Here is a 21,820-nt window from a genome sequence, read left to right as displayed (position 1 = left end):
TACGTTGGCTCCCATAGCTACCAATGATAATGGACTGCGGATTATTCAGTTAGCAGTGTCGCACGAAATGGTTTGCGTGGAAAGCGGTCCACAAACATACATGGGCCTCTTCAGACGGGACCACTTTCAAACAAATTGATCACGTGCTGATTGAACGCCACCAACTCTCAGCCTTGATGAATGTCAGAACATATAGGGGGGCCAATATAGACTCGGACCACTGTCTCGTTGGCAAAATGCTCCAAGTTCGAATTACCACACCACCTACAATTGTCTCTGACAATCAGGTGAGAGTGAATACTGAAGCCATTCACAACACAGCCCTCCGCAACAGCTAAAAGGGCGAAATGGATGCCGCAATAACCGTAGTCAACAGAGATCCTGGAGATGAACCATCAACAAATGATCTTCACAATTACCTGGTATTGTAATCTTGCCGTATACTGTAACGGTCTTGAATTTTTGTAGCGAGAGAGATCTGGCGGGAATTTTCAAAGTAGGGTAGCTAATACTACACTTTATTTATCTCTTCGTCTGATCTCGACATCTCATCTTTTGTATAAAACAAAGCCCTTAATAATGCAAAACAAAATCTAATTAAAATCGGCTTACTGTCTGTCTGTTACACGCATTTTTCCCGGAAGCTTATAACGAGTGACACCAAATTTGGTGAGAAGGTGGGAACAGTGAGTTAAATTCTTTTGCATCGAATTTAAAGGGGGGAAGGTTCCTCATACATGCAAAAGGACGGTTTAATTTTTTTTTACTAAATATAGTCATGTGGGGTATCAAATGAAAAATCTCGATTATTGATTTGTGATGCCCGTTTTGACATTTGTTGGAAAGGTGGGGAGTCGGGGGAGGAGGTGGAACTTATCATTTCTTTAACATGCCCATTCTACTGAAACCGAAAAATCTGAAAAAGTCAAAAGGCTCAAAAATACCCTTCATATCTATCTGTTCAAATAAAGTTAATAATGGTATATTACTATAATTTTATGTAATGAGCTGCAAAGCCTCCCTTTGGTTCATCATTCACCACGAAATTCTGCAACAATATAGGGTATAAAATATAGTATGATCCTATCAAGTTTGGTGGAAATCGCATTGCTTTTAACGAAGTTATAATAAGTCAAAATTGTCGCTTCTTTGCAAATTCAAGACTGTTAATACCTCTTCTTCTCACATAATATAGTATATACATATTATGTATTACTAGCTACGTGATAATGGGACGAATGCACACCACACTTTATAATAGTTTTGGTTTCCCGACTTGCTATTTTTCTGGGTAAAGTATAAAGCCTGAAATCCTCTGTTTACGTATACTAGAAATTCATTGAGTTTTTTCGTGTTCATATTGTCATATTAAGAAATCGACATATCTGAGTAAGTCTGGTGGTTTGTGAAGGGCCTTGTTTAGCACTGTCGGCTCTATATGTTCAATGACAAAATTGTCAATAGTGGGTGGTGGGCGGTATTGGGGTTGTTGATCGTGACCTATGTACTGAGATTAGATATAACAGGGAGTCCGGTATCTTTTTGATGATTTCCATGGTTTCCCGGATGGGCACCTTCGTAAATAAAAGCATACAATAATTTTACCGGTCATTCAATTTTTTGATACCATTTTTATAGTACGAATAGGCCTCAGTTTCGGCGGTTATCTTTCCATCGGCGCTAAATTTCTTTCTAGTGAGCATTCTTTTGAGGTCTGTGAGCAGGAAAAAATGGCTCAATTCATGCAACATTGTCATCATTTTCGTTGATTTGTGACACAATGCATAGATGAAACAATACTTTTTTTCCTCTAATGGATCCTCTTTTTTGCGATTTCACCCTTCAGACTCTCCAATAACGCTATGTAATAGTCGCTGTTAACGGTTTTTCCCTCTCTCAAGATAGTAGATAAACTGCACAGAATCGTCAACTCGTTGTTGTTTTTGGCCGATTGTGAGCTCACGCGCCACTCACTCTGAGCAGCGCATACCAACACATTCATGCACGATACGCCAAATACGTTCCTTTAATATCCTTACAGCCTCAGCTATCTCTCTTGTGGATTTTTCCATACGTAGCTACGGATGTTTACGCATATAGTATTCGCTTTAGTGTGATAATGACATTCAATTTCAGCAGTAAATTTCCAGCCAATTTCCAGAAAATTTGATAAGTGTTGATTTCATTTAAATAGATATCCGGCTGAAGGGTATTTTGACGTCGAAGCACAGTATACAGATTTTTGACTAGTTTCTGAGAAAGGGTCCGTAAAGAAAATAATTACTTTCCAGCTCCGTACTTCTCCCCTATCCCTCCCGTGATTTGCAACAAATGTCAAAACTAATGAACAGAAATCATGATCTTCCATTTGATGACTATATTCGATGAAAAGAAATTTGACACCCCCGTTTCGCATGTATTGGCCCCCTTAAAAACTTTACGTAGACCGATGTTAATCATTGCATGCTAGGGGATTCATAGTTTCCACCTTTACACCGACTTTCGCCACAATAAGAGTAACCGTTTCTGAGAAAGTGCCAGTGCCAGACAAACAAATGGCAAGCCTTTTAATTGGGTTTTGTTTTGTACAAAACCTTTGTAATGGTAAGAGTGGAGTAGGAGATCAAGTCGATCCCTTGAGTGGCCGATAACGACCTAGAGGGGAGAGCTATCCCAAAAAGATAAACAAATTGGCAAAATTTGACCGTGAAGGTCCGCCCACAAAGATTGCAGCTCTATCAAAGCTCTCGGTCGACACGTTCTTGCACGCCTCTGTGCTAGCCAGGCTCGGGAATGTGGGGGGGTCCTTTGAGCGCTTTGATCCCTCACGCTTCATTACTAAAAACAACGTGCCTTTTCCGATGCGTGGGTCCGCACCGGATTTTAAAATCGATTTTAGGTAGGAATTCGCGACGGCCTATCGAATGAAAACCAGAACGCGAGCTAAATTGGAAAATAAAAAAAAAAACCGGCTCGACCGCGCGCGTGGAGCCGTTTGTCTCCGGACCCGAGTGCCGCGATCAAATAGGGGAAGATCCACGACGGATCACCGTCCCGATTGCCGTCCCTTCCGCCTCAGATCTTGTACGAGGCGCGGCCGGTGAGGTTCCCACCCTTCCTCGACATCCTCCGGCCAGTTATTCGTTTAGAGGATGTCCCTTTTAATATGAATTCCGCGGGAGTAAGGAGGAACTAAGGGGAGGAAGTCCTCAAACCACTTCAAATTATTCCATCGTTATTTACTTATTCAGCTTCAATACATAGTAAGACAAAAATTGAAATAAAAATAACTAAAATGTAACACTTAAAAGAAAAGAATCCAATAAAATAAAAATCATGAAATAAAAATTATAAAAAGAAATAGAAGAAGAAAAGAAAATAAACGAATAACTTACTCTGATGTCACTCCGAGCTCGGATTGATGCTTCTATAATAGTATCTATATTTTTTTATAAAATTCAAAATATTAATGAGAACACAATATATAGTCCTTAGAAAGAAACTAGCGTTAATTCACTTCGTCTCTAATATTTCGTAATTCACGTTTTATGTGTTTTTCTTCTTTTTTTTTGTTTATACACAGCGCGGGAATTCCGATACTTTACTTCGGCAGCTAAATATTAATTTAATCATCCGACACTTCAATTATCTGTCTTTTTAATTGTTTTTCTCCTCTTTGCCCTAAATCACTATGCAATTAACACTTGCCAACGATTGAACTACTTCTAACGATTTGAACTTATCCACGGAATCTTTGTTTACAATGCCCTTGCGTTAGGGCTTAGCACGATATGGTTTTCGATTTCTTCGGATTCAATTCTTTTACTTTGCTCGCGAAAAATCTTCCACTCCACCTCCAAAACCAATCTCCACTTTTATCAAAATTAAATCCCGTTCTCCTCCTCGATTCTTTAGCCAAAACTCTTCTCCTTTTCTCCAACCTCTCCAAATCTTTCCTCTTCTTCTGTTCCTTCAACCTCTCCAACTCCTTCAACGCCAAATCCAAAACTCCCCGTTATTTTTCCGCGCACCGTTTTCCTCACCAAGCAACATTCTCCTCGTTCTCTCTTCGTGCACCGCTTCTATTCCCGCTACATAGCCTTTCTCACTCGGCAATGTTGCGGCAACATGCGCATGCGCCTGCAGATGCGGCAAATCATTCCCCTCCTGTCAAGATCAATTCGCTTGAATACATTGAATAATGTGCAATCTGCGGCGAACTTTAAGGCAATTGCACACTATTAAATGCATTGTTTAAGCAAATTAATTAAGAAAGAGCCGAATGAAATTCCGCTCCCGTCGCGCAGCCGCGGTCACTACACCTTAAAAAATCAAAGTTTTGTTTAAGAACGCGTTGTCCTAAGCCCTTCATAGATTCAATAGCGGGCTACGGTAGTTTGAGAAGCAACTGACTTTTTCTGTTTAGTGTACGGACCACTCTGCACTATACTCTGAAAAATTGTTTATTTTTTGGCTTCGTCGGTTTCGATCGCAGGGTAGAGGCACTGAGGCAGATTGAGATCGCCTCTGCCCTGCGATCGAAACGAACCAGGCCAAAAAACCAAAAATCTTTAAAAAGAAGCAAAGTTAACGCCAAACGCAGCAGCCTCGAACAACTATACCTAACATTGCTAGAATGGGAGAATTCTGTTAAAATTATGAGTTATGAGTATCTTAAGAATGCAATTTTAAGTTTAAAAACGGACTGTAGAAATGTCAGTATGTTCAATCTAGATCTATCCGGTTAATAGCGCATAGGACGCGGTTTTACCTCCGGCGTGTCATTTAACTCCTGAATAGTTTTTTTTGCTCTCTGATTTGAATTGTTTCATTGAAATTATTCTGTTATTATTTAAAATTATTTGAAAGTACCAGGGAGCCGGCAGCCAGGATTCTCGATGGATCAATTTGAAAAATCTCTCATGCTGGCATAATCATCTATAGAAGATTTTTTAGGTGCATTTTATCCCCCAAATTCATCATTTTTTTTTTTAATAAAAAAATAACAACATCCACTTTTTAAGGTCTTGTGTAAAACAAGGTTTTATTAAAATCGGTTTACCTTTTGTCGTTCTGTTCATCTGTCATCGGTCGCATGCACTTTCGCAAAAACGGTTGCTTCTATTGGTATATAATTTGGTGACAAGATGGGGACCCTAAACCGCCATGTATGCAGTACGTTACATTGTCATATGTTAAGTTTATGGGGGGAGGTCCATACATGCAAAGCAAAGGTCTAAAAATTGTTTTCACCGAATATAGCCTTGTGGGGTATCAACTGACAGGTCCCGATTAGTACTTTTCATTTCTTGCATTTATTAGAAAAGGGAGATGTGTAGAGGCTGGAAAGTGGCCATTTTTTTACGGGCCAATTCTTAGAAGGGTGGTGGAAATCTGGCTGTTATTAACAGAGTTATACTAGGTCAAATTTGTCGGTTCTGTGCAAATTTCCTACATTCTAAGATTTCAAATGTCAGTATCAGCCTGATATAGTACAAACATATATGCATACACATTACGACTTAGGTAAAAATGGGGCAAATGTCTACTCAAATATTTCTAATAAGAAATGCATGAAACCTTCCATACCAGAAGTATCCAGCGTCTGGATACATATCTTGTGTGTGAAAGTTATTTTTCGCTCTTTTGAAACTGCTCCATTAGCTAATAAAATAATTTTGTGGAGGTGCGAGTAAACATACAAGAACACGCGCATTTGTTATGATTTCTTTCCGCTCAGAATTAAGCTTGAAAGTTTCCTGAGAAAGTAAACAAGATATTCGCATGCCATTTCCACACACTCATTACCTTCCACCTCACTACTTAGCAGATCCATAAACATCATCAGTTAATTACACTTCCTGTTTTTCTCCGGTGAAAATAATCTCTCAAGACGTCTGTATGCCAACATACGACAACACATTACACAACCCAAGGAAAATCCTTCCGGATAATCCAACCTCTCCGTGAACGTTATAGCTTAATTTACTGAACGTCTTAGCATCAGAAACATCTGCTCGTCAAACAAAGCATATTCCCATAATAAAACGAATTATAACTGTAGTTATTCCTTCTAGTCTCTTCAGGAAAGATTTAACGTTGCGTATCAAATTCGTTTGTTATGATCAAACTCACAATAATTGCGAGGATGAACTTGACGGATGAAATTGAGGAAAATGGTGCTTCCAAATCGAGGTTAATGGGGGAAGCACCTGTTGGAAATGTTGGAAAAATCATCTAATACGCTTGGGTAAGAGCATGTACACTAGATACTTTTGTAAGGGTGCAGAGGGAAATAAAGTAAATGAATGAGATTATTTTAGCCAAATGGATAATAAGGATAACTTCATCTGAGACTAAAAGGCTATCGATTACACAAACCTGAAAACTTGAGTTTGTCCTCCTTCGTACTTTGGTGTGGTAGTGGAATGGGTGCCATGGACAGAGGATATTATGTGCGCCTTTCACAAAAGTCTATTCTCATTAGTAATGAAATGGGTAAACTAAAAACTTCTGGCGAAGTAAGATACTAGAAGTTGTATATGAGTATATAAGCAGAGCTTCATTCTGGATAAAAATTACTGCACGGTATCTACAGTTAGCGAAAGAATTACACCATTTTGCAACGTTTGCTGAAGAAGCTAGGCTCCTTCCCGCAGTTAAATTTAAATCCTTATCCTTTGGTTTACGAGCTTCGCAGCAATTTTGAAGTCATATCGTGTTTTTTTTATTTTGGGCCATCTTCAAATTGAAGGTTGCGCAGGCATTCAGCAAACAATCCAGATGATGTAAAAAAAAAATGAAGGCATTCTAAGGGTTGATCAATTTTAAATTAGTAATATTGCTAAGACAGAGCAGGATGAAGGCGACAAACTGGTCTTCCAGGTTGGGGGTTGGGTAGGGCTGACAACCCTACACGGAAAACGGATGTCAGGAAGCCACATCAGGAGCCTCGAACTGGAAGGATTACACAAGGACGAATCCGGCAACGACAAAGGAATAACGATTTGCGCATTTTCTCGTGGAACGTGCCCTCCCTGTACAGAGATGAAGTTGTCAAGCTGCTAGCCGATGCCCTGTTCCAGGAGATGCGTTGGATAGGGACCAGTTTCCTGGGGAAGAGTCGCTACACTATATATTACAGCGGCCATCCAGTAAACCATGTGCTCGGAGTAGGTTTCTTAATGAGCCAAAAAATGAAACCTGCTGTTAGCGGCTTTGAAAAAAAAAATGCGAAAATTTGGAAATACAATATAAGCCTCGTTAACGTTCCCGCCCCTACAGAGGAGACTGCAGAGTCGAAGAAGGATACCTTTTACGAGGCAGTAGAAAGAACCCTCGAAGGCTGTCCCAAGTATGATATCAAAATCACACTTGGAAATTTCAACAGTCAAGCCCGTATTCAGACGATATGTCGGCTCCCATAGTTTACACATGGATACGAATGATAACAGAGTGTGGACTATTCAATTAGCAGTATCGCACAAAATGGTTGTTGGAAGTACCTGGCTTTGCGCGGCAAGCGGTCCACAAACATACGTGGGCCTCTCCAGATGGGACCACTTTCAACCAAATTGACCGTGTACTGATTGAACGTCGCCACCTCTCAGCCTTGATGAATGTCAGAACATATAGGGGAGCCAATATAGACTCGAATCACTATCTCGTTGGCATAGTGTTCCGAGCTCCCATCTGACAATCAGGTGAGAGTGAATACTGAAGCCATTCACAGTGTCTATAAGGGCGAAATGAATGCCGCAATAATTGCAGTCAACAGAGATCCTGAAGATGAAGCATCAACAAATAATCTTCACAACCACCTGAAGAACATTATCATTAACACAGCCCGAAGATATTTGGCCCCAGCCGCATGAAAAGTCGGAACGGTTGGATTGACGATGAATGTAAGCTAGCTAAGGAATGGAAGAATGCCGTACACCGAGTAATATTGCATTCTCAAAAGGCGGCGCACGCGCGGAGACTTATCACGAACTCGGTCGAGCGGAGAAGGGACTTCACAGATGGGAAAAGGGAGTCTGGCAGAACCAACAAGTCTGTGAACTAGAAAAGTACGATCTACGACGATGAAATTTGCGCACGGTTTTTGGCTACCAACAGAGCCTATTTCAACTTACGAAAACCGTTTCGCTCGAAACGTCTCACCATAGGGTCAAAGCTCTTACTGTACAAGACTATGATCTTGCTAGTCCTTAGGTATTCTTGGATTGTTAGCAAGAATAATTGCGAATTTTAAGCCGCGTTCGAGAGAAGAATTGTCCGAAGGATTTTTGGCCTCCTACATAAGTATGCACGGTTCTGTAGCCTACATAACGACAAAATCTATGGGCGATATCACGACCGTCATGTTGTGGATAAAATCGGCCCAATAGGTTGCGGTGAGCGGGTCACTTAATCCGTATGGATGAGGATGATCCCACTCGGAAAGTCTATAAGGGCAATATCTATGGTAGGAAAAGAAGAAGAAGAACGATGGCGTAGGCCAGGACGCCAAGCAGCTTTTAGACACATCGAATTGGTGTACCTCGGGGCAAAAACTGGGATGTCAGGAGTTCCTTATTAAGGCAGACCTAGATCGAATACCGGCTGTTGAACCGTTGATGGTGAAAACAATAAGCAATAAGACTAAACGCGTGATAACGATTAGATTCAACGAATACAGCAAGGGAGCGGTAAGAAGTTTCCGGAAACAAAAGTTTTGCATAAAATCATCAGTCGCAGCGTACATAGTCGAGGAAGCTCATACCATTCAGTCGGGAAACCTTGAGCTCTCGCATCATGAAAACGGAACGGCTTTCCAGAGTATGAAGATAATAATAATAATAATCGTTGGCGCAACCATCCATATTGGATCAGGGCCTTCAAGTTTGTTAGAGCACTTCCTTCAAGACCGTAATGGAACACTACAGGATTGCAGTACCCAATAGTAGGCAATGTGGTCAGCATTTCACTCGCCCGAGATTGCTATATTGATTTAACTCAGGTCACAGCTGAGCCGACTGGTATCCGACATCCAGTCACGATAACAAATCCCTGTGCCACCAGTGAAATTTGAACCGCGACCTTCCGTTACGACAGCCCTGAACTTTAATCACTTGAGCTATCCGGACACAGTATGAAAACGCAAGAGGAATCTGATCACTCAGTTTCAGCTTATATTGCTCGAATTCTCTCGCAAAATGGTGAAAGCATCCTGAGAATAAACAGAACGAAGACCAAGAAAGGTCCTCTTCTGAATCTGGTATATCATTTTTGGTACAACAAATTGACCAGTATACGGTTGGTTGGTACATAGCATATACCAGGTTATTTCCACCTTTCCTTACTGCGGGAATTATCGACCTTGCAGGTGTCGGACCCCGCAGACATAAGACCGACTACTTGCTTTCCAATCCTCTACAAATTTATAATATCCATTAACTGTGAAAGGGTCAGGGTAGTTTTAAGACAGGCAACAAGAGGCCAAAGAAATCTCTTTAGTTGCTACATCGATTACGGCAAGGTTTCTGATAGCGTCCTGCACACCTGGCTAATCGATGTCCGAATCGCAACTAATAAAGTTTTTGGCGATTATCATGGAAGGGTGGTATACCTCCACTGTACGTTCATCTGACGGTACCAAAAAGTCAGAAGCCATCCGTATACGAAGAAGCATTTTCCAGGCAGATTCATTGAACCCTTTTTGGTTCTGTATGGCGCTGAACCCCTTTTCATGGCTACTGAACGATGCTACAGTGCATGGTTTTGCACTAAAGTATGTCCTACCTGCTAAAAGCGAACTGACATACTTGATGTCTTGGATGAGTTAAAGATGTTTGCTGGTACTGATTACAATCTTAGGAATCTGTGACGAACAGTAGACATAAACACGGCTTCCCTTGATGTCCTGGGACTCTCACATAGTCTGGTTCAAACAAGGCATGCTCGATGTTGCGGAGAGTTCTTGACGGATTCTCTCATTATCTTTGAAGTAGGTAGGATTGTCCGACCTGAAATACTTGGCACCTAGTGCTAATAGTAGGTGAAATCAGGGATCTGCCGAGATTGTAGGAGTTCGGAAAATACTAAGATTTGTGGATCTTGATATACCTCCATCCCTAATCCCTGATGAAACCGAGGTAACTTGATGATTCAAACTGAATAATAATAAAACGATGCATAACTTTTCTTAGGTTTTAAACTCAATTTACTGTTTTGAATTTAGGAGTTTCGTTTCCATTGTTGGAAATATAGATTTCACGATGGGGATTCTGTGCTTCGTGCCATGTCCATAATAATATATTGCCTAATATTCGCAGGCAAGTAAAAATTTCGTGAAAGCTTATTTGAAAAGAAACAAAACAAAATAATTTGCGTTCTGGTTGTTGGGGTATTAACTTCATCGCTATTTCAGTATTGGTAATGTGATATATTATACTATTCCTGCTATTCATTGATTAGATTACAGAGTTTCATAGAGTCTTACTGATACTGAGATTGCCAGCAGGATATGTGGCAGATTTTTTGCTGATATTTGTTAGATAAGCAGTGTCAAAATTATCAATTAGTACATAAATAAGTAACGTAGCACTATATCACATAACGTTCATTACATTACCAATTACTAAAGAAAGTGTTCTCCGTTCGATTGCAAAGGTTAAGTTTTGTTCAGAATTATTAGTTTTTGGTTGGGGACCAAAGGTGAATTTTATTCGCTCCTTTTTCGTTTTGTTTCCTTTTTTAGTTAATTCTAAAGCAAATTCATAGCATAGGATATTACATTACAAACTCCTACTATTTTTTACAAAGTGTAGTGTGATCCCAAGCAATTATAGAACGTTAGTATCAAGGATAAAAATTAACTGCTCAGAAGACCATATATTGGGCGCTTTCATGTAAGATATCGAACGAAAGGGCTCAATTAGTACTTCTCGAAAATGGTTTTCTTCTTGAAACACTCAAAATCCAAGCGAAAAATGTGAAAATAGTCAGGGAAAAAAATTTGCTCCTCCCTTTTGCATATTTGGGCGGACCCTTTTAAACTCAACAGAAAGTAGCGCCACTCGCTGCACGTGCAGCGGTTCAGAGAGCACAAATCTTCAGAAAAATTCGGGTCGTTAGCATCAGCCGTTTCGGAATAAAATCTCCTTTGACAGACGGACAGACAATGAACTGATTTTAATAAGGTTTTGTTTCACACAAAACCATAAAAATAAAACCTTTCTTACTTGAAATGTAAAGCTCGCGGTTTCTCGACTTGTCCAATGTTATAGGAAATTTTTTTAGTATAAAACCTTCAGCACCAAAATCTAATTGAAGTTTCTGAGCCTTCGCATATAAATAACATTTATGAAGTGATCAGCATCACAGCTTAATCTCAAGGTCTTCAATAAATCTAAATTCGGTCAACTATTGCAAATTTTTGAAAATAAGATAGTCCCTTAAACTGTGTACAAAACAAGTTGAGATCCGATCATATCCAAATCCGGTTTGATTGATTGTCTATAAATCTAATAATCGTACCCTCTGATAACCGGCTCCCACGAGTGGCAGTTTTAAGATAGCAATCTCTAATTTCTATCAGACTTTATATTTTGGAAACCCAGTTCACAAACTTTGCCCAGGTGGTGGAAGTGGATGCAAAAATTTTGCTGAGACATAGTAACCTTATCTAAAATCTGTCAGTCGTCTGGGTTAGTAGTGGCTCAAATTAGTCAATGATTATAGTAAATAAACAATGGCCCCCGATAGCGCGTTCAGCATGATATATGGTATCATTTTTTATCAGGTGTTGGTTTGTTCGAAGCGTATCTAAATGTGGACTAAACGAAATTAAAATGTAAATATGAGTCAGTCTCTGTGACGGGAGAATTCACTTCATATTGTCAGCGTGATTTGGCAAAAACTATTACAATAACTTCGTGATAAACAGTGATGAAACTTGGCTTCCAAAGAGAGAAACTTTACATAAGTGGTAAACCATAGCCATAGTCTGATAACTAAAGTGAATAACAGGATTATTAACATAATGAGCTCTGATTGGATCACTTAAAACTCGGGAAGAACAACCTGAGATTTAAAGTCTACCTTCATTCAAATCGCCGTGAGATCTCGGGCTGCACATTAATGCAGGCAAGGCGAAGTACATGGTGGCATTGACAGCGTCAAACTTGTTGTTTGACTTGTTGTTGAACCAACAATATCGAATCGCACTGGTCAAAGGAAAACAATAAAGGTAGGACACTACAACTTTGAGACCGTTGAAAATTTTCTCCTATCTAAGATTGAAAGTCACAACCAATAACAGCTATGACGATGAAAATCGCTACGGTTGTTGGCTGCTAACAGAGCCTATTTCAGCTTGCCAAAACTGTTCCGCTCGAAACGTCTCACCATAGGGTCAAAACTCTTACTGTACAAGAATGGACCTGGGCGTAGACGATAAAGTGTACATTGGTAAATCCCTCCAATTCCTTTCAAGCAAAGGAGACATATTCGCAAAACTGCCTTTTCACAAGAGCCATGGGTTCCTTGTAATAGGATTGGGTCAGATAATTGAGCTAAGATATTCTTTCACGAAAGATTCACATGATAGAAAATGTCATCTTGTAATTCCAACTTAATGGTGAGGAGTATTGAGTTATCAGGTGCGACATAATTTGTAATGATAACAAGCAGCCTTGAGAGCGCTGTGTAATCAGTTGGTCTCTTCAAAGTTCATTCAGGAATATAAAACTCATTTGGAGTTTATATCCAAACTCAATACTGTGGAACTACTCTGGATAACTCGTCATTGTGGTACAGATGCAAATAAAATCTCCTGTTCGGTAGCAAAAGAGACCGGGACCGGAATTACCAACTGGAGGGTCAGTAGCATTGGCTAATGCTTCAATGAGAAACTGGCAACAAGCTTCCCATAAGGACAAGCGGCAGAGACAAAGTACCAACCAACCAACAACTTCAAACCGCACTGGTCAAACGGGAAGAGTAAAGACAGGAGACTACAATTTTGAGACCGTTGATAATTTCTCCTATCTAGGCGCGAAAATCACCATCTATAACAGCTACGACGATGGAATCCGCGCTGTTTATTTCATCCTCATCATCATCAACGGCGCAACAACCGGTATTCGGTCTTGGCCTGCCTTAATAAGGAACTCCAGACATCCCGGTTTTACGCTGACGTCCACCAATTCGATATCCCTAAAAGCTGTCTGGCGTTCTGACCTACGCCATTGCTCCATCTTAGGCAGGGTCTGCCTCGTCTTCTTTTTCTACCATAGATATTGCCCTTACAGACTTTCCGGGTGGGATCATCCTTATCTATACGGATTAAGTGACCCGCCCACCGTAACCTATTGAGCCGGATTTTATCCACAACCAGACGGTCATGGTATCGCTCATAGATTCAGACATTTTGAGCGGAACAATCTTTGTAAGCTGAAATAGGCTCTGTCGGTTGACAACAACCGTGCGCGGATTTCATCATCATAGCTGTTATCGGTTGTGATTTTCGACCCTAGATAGGAGAAATTGTCAACGGTCTCAAAGTTGTATTCTCCTATCCTTATTCTGCTGTTTATTTCAGCATACAAAAACTGTTCCACTCGAAACGTCTCACCATAGGGTCAAAGCTCTTACTGTACAAGACAATGATCTTGCCAGTCCTCATGTATCCTTCGGAGACTTGGGTTCTTAACAAGAAAAATTGCGAACTCTTGCCCACGTTCCAGGGAAGAATCCTCCGAAGAGTTTTTGGCCCCGAGGCAGACCCTGCCTGAGATGGAGCGATGCCGTAGGTCAGGACGTCAGACAGCTTTTAAGGATATCGAATTGGTGGACGTCGATGCAAAACCAGGATGTCTGTTCCATATTAAGGCAGACAAAGAACGCTGAGAGGGAGAGATTCATAAATAGATGGCAAGAGCGGTGGGAACGCTCGGGAAAGGGCCGGTGGACTCACAGGCTCATTCCTGCCATCAAGGAGTGGTTGGAGAGACGACACGGTGAGATTAACTATAATCTCACCCAGTTTCTCACGGGACACGGAGGATATCTCCAATACCTTCACAGATTTAAATTGGAGACCGCACCCGACTGTCCAAATTGTGATGGAGTCCCAGAGGACCCAGAGCATGTATTCTTCCACTGTCGGAGATTTGTGGTAGAAAGGAGGAATCTAGCGGAGACTCTATGAGAGGTGCTGGTACCAGAAAATCTGGTGCCGAAAATGCTAGCACATCAAGAGAATTGGGATGCGATCAACTCCATGATGGCATCTATTCAAGATAAACTGCGAAAGGCAGAGGAAAGGAGAAAAGCGCGGTCACGTGCGCCGCGTATAGAAGAAACGGGATTAAGCTAGAGTGAGCTGACTCCGCCTCGTGGTGTAATACCTTTTGGTGGTTCCGCGGGGCAGGGAGGGAGTCGGGGGTGGTTTTAGTGGGTAAAAATCCTACACGCTGGTGTGTCCAGACCAGTGCCTTTTGAAGATTTCCACCTCCTTAAAAAAAAGGCTTAGACCGGATACCGGTTGTTGTGCCGTTGATGATGATAATTGTGGGATAAGACATGAGCTTTTTGGTGCAGATGTATTCCAGTTGAAGGGGAAGGAGGCACAATATTCCCAAATGGAAACGAATTCCCAATCCCAATATAGGGCTGATGTAACAGCGTTGCAAGAGATGCGATGGACAGGGACCGGTTTCCTGGAGAAGAGCCACTACACCATATATTATAGCGGCCATCCAGTAAACCATGTGCTCGGAGTAGGTTTCTTAGTCAGCCAAAAAATGAAACCTGCTGTTATCGGCTTTGAAAGTATAAGCGAACGGCTATGCACTCTGCGCTTGCGAGGCAAGTTTAGAAATATAAGCCTCATAAACGTTCACGCCCCTACAGAGGAGACTGCAGAGTCGGAGAAGGATACCTTCTACGAGGCAGTAGAAAGAGCCCTCGAAGCCTGTCCCAGATATGATATCAAAATCATACTTGGGGATTTTAACAGCCAAGTAGGGAAGGAGCCCGTATTCAGGCGATACGTTGGCTCCCATAGCTTACACGAAAAAACAAATGATAACGGACTGCGGAGTATTCAATTAGCAGGGTCACACGAAATGGTTGTTGGAAGTACCTGGTTTGCGCGGAAAGCGGTCCACAAACATACGTGGGCCTCTCCAGACGGGACCACTTTCAACCAAATTGACCACGTGTTGATCGAACGCCGCCATCTCTCAGCCTTGATGAATGTCAGAACATATAGGGGGGCCAATATAGACTCGGATCACTATCTCGTTGGCATGGTGCTCCGAGCTCGAATAACAATACCACCTAGAATCCCCTCTGACAATCAGGTGAGAGTGAACACTGAAGCCATCCACAACACAACCCTCCGCGACACCTATAAGAGGGAAATGGATGCCGCAATAACCGCAGCCAACAGAGGACCTGGAGATGAAGCATCAACTAATGATCTTCACAACCACCTGAAGAACGTTATCATGGATCCGGCCACAAATATACTTGGCCCCAGCCGCAAAAGGAGTCGGAACGGCTGGTTTGACGATGAATGTAAGCTAGCAACGGAACGGAAGAATGCCGCATACCGAGTAATGTTGCATTCTCAAAGAACGCGGGCACGCGCAGAGACTTATCACGAACTCCGTCGAGCGGAGAAGCGACTTCACAGACGGAAAAAGGAAGCCTGGGAGAACCAACAAGTCTGTGAACTAGAAAAGTACAGGGAGCAACCGCACCAGGCGCGGAAGTTTTACCAACAAGTCAGCAGGATGAAGCCTTATACACCTCGATGCTCATCCTGCCGAGACAAAGAGGGAAATCTGATTTCCGACAGAATGGGCATATTAGAGCGATGGGTTGAGTACTTTGATGACCTACTGAACAACCAGAACATCGGCGAGTTGGAGGTCCCGCCAACTGAAGACGACGGACAAATACTGCCACCACCAAGTTTAGGAGAAACAGTCCGTGCAATTAATCGGCTAAAAAATCATAAGTCGCCAGGAGCCGATGGAATTACAGCCGAATTGGTTAAATATGGAGGCGACCAGTTACACCAAGTGGTTCATCAACTTGTGCTCAAGGTATGGGACAGCGAATCAATGCCTGACGATTGGCAGCGAGGCGTAATCTGTCTCATACATAAAAAGGGAGATATCACACAGTGCAGCAATTATAGAGGTATCACGTTGCTGAGTACCATCTATAAGATATTCTCCACTATCTTGCTAGGCCGGATAGCCCCATACGCCCAGAACATCATTGGCCCATACCAAAGAGGCTTCACTCCAGGCAAATCAGCAACAGATCAGATTTTCTCTCTGCGGCAGGCGATGGAAAAACTGTTGGAATATGGACAACAGTTGCACCATCTGTTCATCGACTTTAAAGCCGCCTATGATAGCATAGCCAGGGTAAAACTGTACACGGCCATGAGAGAATTCGGTATCCCGACGAAATTAATAAGACTGACTAGGCTGACCCTGACCAATGTGCGAGGCCAGATAAAAGCAGCAGGATCACTCTCAAGACCATTCGACATCAACAACGGTCTACGACAAGGGGATGCGCTATCATGCGTCCTCTTTAACCTGGCCCTCGAGAAGGTGATCCGTGATGCTGAGGTGAATGCAAGAGGTACGATCCTCTTCAAGTCCACCCAACTACTGGCCTATGCTGACGATATCGACATCATGGGAAGAACCACCCGAGACGTTCAAACTGCCTTCATCCAGATCGAGCAGGCGCCGATTGGCGCGAGATCTTGGGCTGCACATCAATGAAGGCAAGACAAAATACATGGTGGCAACGTCAGCACCAAAGACGAATCAACCAACAACATCAAACCGCACTGGTCAAACACAAGCACGAACAAGAATAAGGATAGGGGAATACAACTTTGAGACCGTTGACAATTTCTCCTATCTAGGGTCGAAAATCACAACCGATAACAACTACGATGACGAAATCCGCGCACGGTTGTTGTCAGCCAACAGAGCCTACTTCAGCTTACAAAGACTGTTCCGCTCGAAACGTCTCACCATAGGGTCAAAGCTCTTACTGTACAAGACTATGATCTTGCCAGTCCTCATGTATTCCTCGGAAACTTGGGTTCTTAGCAAGAAAAATTGCGAACTCTTGGCCGCGTTCGAGAGAAGAATCCTCCGAAGAATTTTTTGCCCCCTACATGAGGATGGACGATTCCGTAGCCTACACAATGACGAAATCTATGAGCGATACCATGACCGTCCGGTTGTGGATAAAATCCGGCTCAATAGGTTACGGTGGGCGGGTCACTTAATCCGTATGGATGAAGATGATCCCACCCGGAAAGTCTATAAGGGCAATATCTATGGTAGGAAAAGAAGACGAGGCAGACCCTGCCTAAGATGGAGCGATGGCGTGGGCCAGGACGCCAGACAGCTTTTAGGGATATCGAATTGGTGGACCTCGGCGCAAAACCGGGATGTCTGGAGTTCCTTATTAAGGCAGGCCTAGACCGGATACCGGTTGTTGCGCCGTTGATGATGATGATGATGGAAACGAATTCAAATCCGCACACAAAAATTAATTTGTATATGGCACACATTTTAATAAGTATCTTTTTGCTACTTTTTGCTTTTCTAATTTGTGGTGCATTGTATGTAGTCGCGTCACCACCTAAGCAACTATTCATTACCAGACTTGCCCGTTCTACTTCTTCTAATGAAATTCTTAATTACATCAGAAGTAAGGCTGGTTTATCTTCGCCACCGTGCGTAAAACTGACAAAGTCCTCCGACCGTGTAATTGCATCCTTCAAAGTGGCGTATCCACAAGACTTCGATGCCGTTGCCTAACCCTTCTTTTGGTCGCAAGGAGTATTTATTAAGCCTTACCAGCGGAACAAATTTGCGTGTCACCCACCTGCACGGCCGACCAGCAGAAACAATGTCTTCAATCTTTCTGCCCCGGCTTTCCAGCACCATCTCATCTGTATCATTTAAACGTGGTTGGATGATAGAATTTCAAGCTCTGAGCTCCTCGAGGGGTTCTCTGCCTTTCGCTGCGACAGAGATTGCGTAGCCTCAGGTAAGTCAGCTGGTGGAGGTACTTTGATCGCATGTAAGTCCCCCCTACGAGGTGAATCCATCGTTTCTTCATCTTCTACCCCCCATGATTATATCACCTCACGTGTTTTCCGCCAAACACCGGTCCTTTTATTACATGTTGCGTATACTTTCCTTCGCTCATTCCGTCCTATCTGTACGATGAATTCTTCGGAAGTCTTTTAGAAGTCCTTACTGTAACTTTCCTCTCTCTACCCTTCTCTTCGTCTGTGGCGAGTTTGCTCTCCTCGCCTAACATTCCCCGCTCACAACCACTTCCAAATTGTTCCTCTCATCTGTTTCTCCCTCTATTCACTTTCATGAGCACCTGTGCTGCTCTTCAGTTCAATCGCACCAAAAATAATGTAAATCGCACTCTCTTTCAAGTCCTCTCCAACATGCCTGAACGGCTTCTTTCTCAATCATCTCTTGCTCTTCCCTATGTTGCTTCTGATGCCCATCATCATGCTCTTGAGTTCGAGGTACATCTGCCAGGCTTCAACTCCCACACTATGCGCAAGACCTCTAAGTTCAACTTTCGTAAGGGCAACTTTGAGAGTTTGAACTTAATCCTGGCGTCAATCAATTGGGCTCTCAGTCTCTCACCATTAACCTATGATCAAGCCCTCCTCTCCTTTTATTCCATTCTGTCTGATCTCCTTCTTAGTTAAGTTCTAAAGTTCTTAAGTTAACTGAAATCCATAAAATAACTTCTTCTAAGGCAAGCTGCGAGGAAAAAGTTTTTATCCACCGAAAGCCGTGCGAACTTTGACCATTTTAGCCCTCTGTGAACTCCAGTTAAGTCGCTGAAAGTTAAGTTCAAGAACGATTGTATGGACAGTGTTGAAGCCGAGTTGACGCATGGTAACTTGAAGATTTTCTGGTCGCCCACAATGCCTCCCCAGTGCTACCTTTCTTCAGCTATTCTGTTATCTACTTTGCAGTTTCTTCTCCTCGGTGCATAACTCCTCCCTCTCGTTTCAGTTTCCTCCGAATCTCCTGGCATTCCCCTCCCTACTGCCTCTTTGGTGACACATTGACATTGACAACGTTGCTGCCAATGTCGGACCCGGCCCCGATGGTCTTTCCAACCTCTTACTGATTAAATGCTCGAAGTCCATTTCCTTTCCTTTACTTATTATTTTCAATAAGAGCCTCCAAGAGTGTCATTTTCCCAGCCTTTGAAAAGAAGTCATTATTTTTCCCACACAAAGTCGGTGACCATACTCTTGCTGAGGATTTTGGCCCTATTTCGTTCCTCTCTAAGATCCTCCAGAGTTACGTCAATGACTGGTTGACCATCCACTTCGGCATGGCTTCATAAAGCGTCGATCTACTGCTACCAATCTTCTGGACTGCACCAACTTTGTGACTAAATGCCTCAACTCTCGGCAGGAAGTTCACATCATTTACATGGACTTTTTTAAGACTTTCGGTTCCGTTAACCACGAGATAATATTGTCCAAACTCGCCTCTCTCAACATTCCTTCATCACTTATTATATGATTTGCCTCTTACCTCCCCTTCCGATCGTATAGCGTTTTCCTTGATGGTTATACTTCTAGTTCTTTTTCCCCCTCTTCTGGTGTGCCATAAGGATCCATTCTAGGACCTCTTTATTTTTATTCTTTATTAACGACCTCCCCTCTGTCCTCACTTGTCCTTGCTTGTTATACCCCGATGACCTCAACCTGTGTTCCTCTGCTTCGTCTCCAATAGATTCTGTTTCTTTGCAGGCAAATCTGGATATTTTGGTCCACAGTTAATAAGCTGGCCATGTAAAAGCGCTGCTGCCGAGCGTATCGATTAAGGAAGCCCTACAATTGTTCGAGGAATGGATCACGACAGACGAAAATTCACCCGAATGGAGGAAGAAGGCTAAACTGTTTAAGAAACTGGCCTTCACGTGCATGAGTCAACCCTATTTCACATTCAGGAATAAATTTTATAGAACAACCTCCGGGGCAGCAATGAGCAACTCCCTCTCACCGGTGCTATGCGAGGCATTTATGGAGTACCTGGAGAGTGAACTCGAGCAAGCTGGGCACTCTCGAGATTCTGGATCAGATACATGGATGATGTGTTAGCAATTATCAAAAGGGAAGAAGCAGGAACAATCCTCGAGAAACTCAACCGGGCACACGGAAACATCGATTTCACCATGGAGATCGAAAAATAAGGGGAGATACCGTTCCTAGACTTAAAAATAATCCTGGAAAGGGGGGATTTTGAATTCGACATATACATATACCTCAAACCACGATTTCCACCATAAGATGGCGGCATACAATTTTATGATTCACAGGATGGTCACAAAGAACAAGTCTGGAAACCAGAAGCTAGACGCTTCAGGTATGAAAGGTTTTGTGAATTTCTTTTATAAAGAGATTTGCGTGTGTATTTGTCCCATTAGCATGTAGCACGTAAAATATGCATATATTATGTGAAAATTTCCACTTTCAAGTGATATTGACATTCATAGTCATGAATTTGCAGAGAACCGACAGCTTTGACCTAGTATAACTTTGTTAGTAATAGTAGGATTTTCACCAAATTTGGCATGGTCATGCTCCATGCTGTAGCCTATATTGCTGCAAAATTTGTGGTGTGTGTGTGGTTCTAAGGTAAACTTAAGGGGGATTTTCGTGTCAATTACTAAAAATTATAGTAATGTACTATTATTAACTTTATTTGAACAGGTATCGGTATGAAGGGTATTTTGGAGCCTAGGCACCATATAGTGGCAGCCCCCTGATTTTTTTCAGATTTTTTGGTTAGGCAGTTTCTGAAAATGGGTTCGTTAAAGAAATGGTCATTTTCAACCCCCCGCACCCCCCGCCTTTCTAACAAATGTCAAACCTAAGAATGGCTTCGAAAAGTACCAGCCGAGGCCTTTAATTTGATACCCCATATGACTATATTTGATGAAAAAAAAATTACACCCCCTTAAATTCGACGTAAAAGGATGTAACTCGCTATATGCAAGAAACTACGAGGGGCCTCAAGACAGCAACTTTCAGCACTCTTCCAGGAGGTGAACACAGAACCTTAAACAATGGATAACATTAACATTAGGGCAAATAAAACGGTTAGCTCACGCCAGGGTGTTAAAGCACTTAAGGGAGGCCGAATCCGCAAAAAGTAAGAATAATCCACACATAAGGTCGGCGGTTGACAAACATATAATAGAGCAGGGACACCATTTGTCGTTGGGCAACACCAATATTTTGAAAGAAGTGAACGACGTTAGGAGACTAAATTCCTACGAGAGCATCCACATCTCGGAAATTCTTTCGGAAAAAAGGCTAAACACAGCCATGCGCAACAATTTTTCCACTTTGTTGGAACTTTTAGAAAGGACTAGGAGAAGAATAGAAGCTTAATTAAGGTATTATAATCAGAAGAATAGCTATTGCAAATTGCCAAGGAAATTTTTTAGAAAATAAAACACTGAAGAAAGGAACAGTTGATCTCCGAAATACGTATTTGTATAGATTAGATACTTTTAGCTAATAAAAAGGGAAAATATCTTTCAAGGCAATCTTTCATTTTAAGCTGGCTCTTAATGTCAGTAAATGCCACTTGATGCTTGAAGCTCTCCTACCCTCTTGGTGGTTACTCTTGGTCCTATCTGAACTCCATCCTCGACCTGAGCGTAACGTTCGACGATAAACTTTGTTTTGACAGCCCCTACCCAACCGTGCTTCCAAAATGTC

General features: G+C 42.2%; 1 protein-coding gene across 4 annotated transcripts in view; it reads right to left on the bottom strand.

Moving 5' to 3' along the window:
* LOC119647549 (band 7 protein AGAP004871) overlaps nucleotides 1-21,820 on the bottom strand; it is a 266,754-nt gene that overhangs the window by 77,001 nt on the left and 167,933 nt on the right. The window lies entirely within an intron of this gene.

This window comes from Hermetia illucens, chromosome 2 (genome assembly GCF_905115235.1).
Source record: "Hermetia illucens chromosome 2, iHerIll2.2.curated.20191125, whole genome shotgun sequence".
Lineage (NCBI taxonomy): Eukaryota > Metazoa > Arthropoda > Insecta > Diptera > Stratiomyidae > Hermetia > Hermetia illucens.
This window is presented reverse-complemented; position numbering and strand designations above follow the sequence as displayed.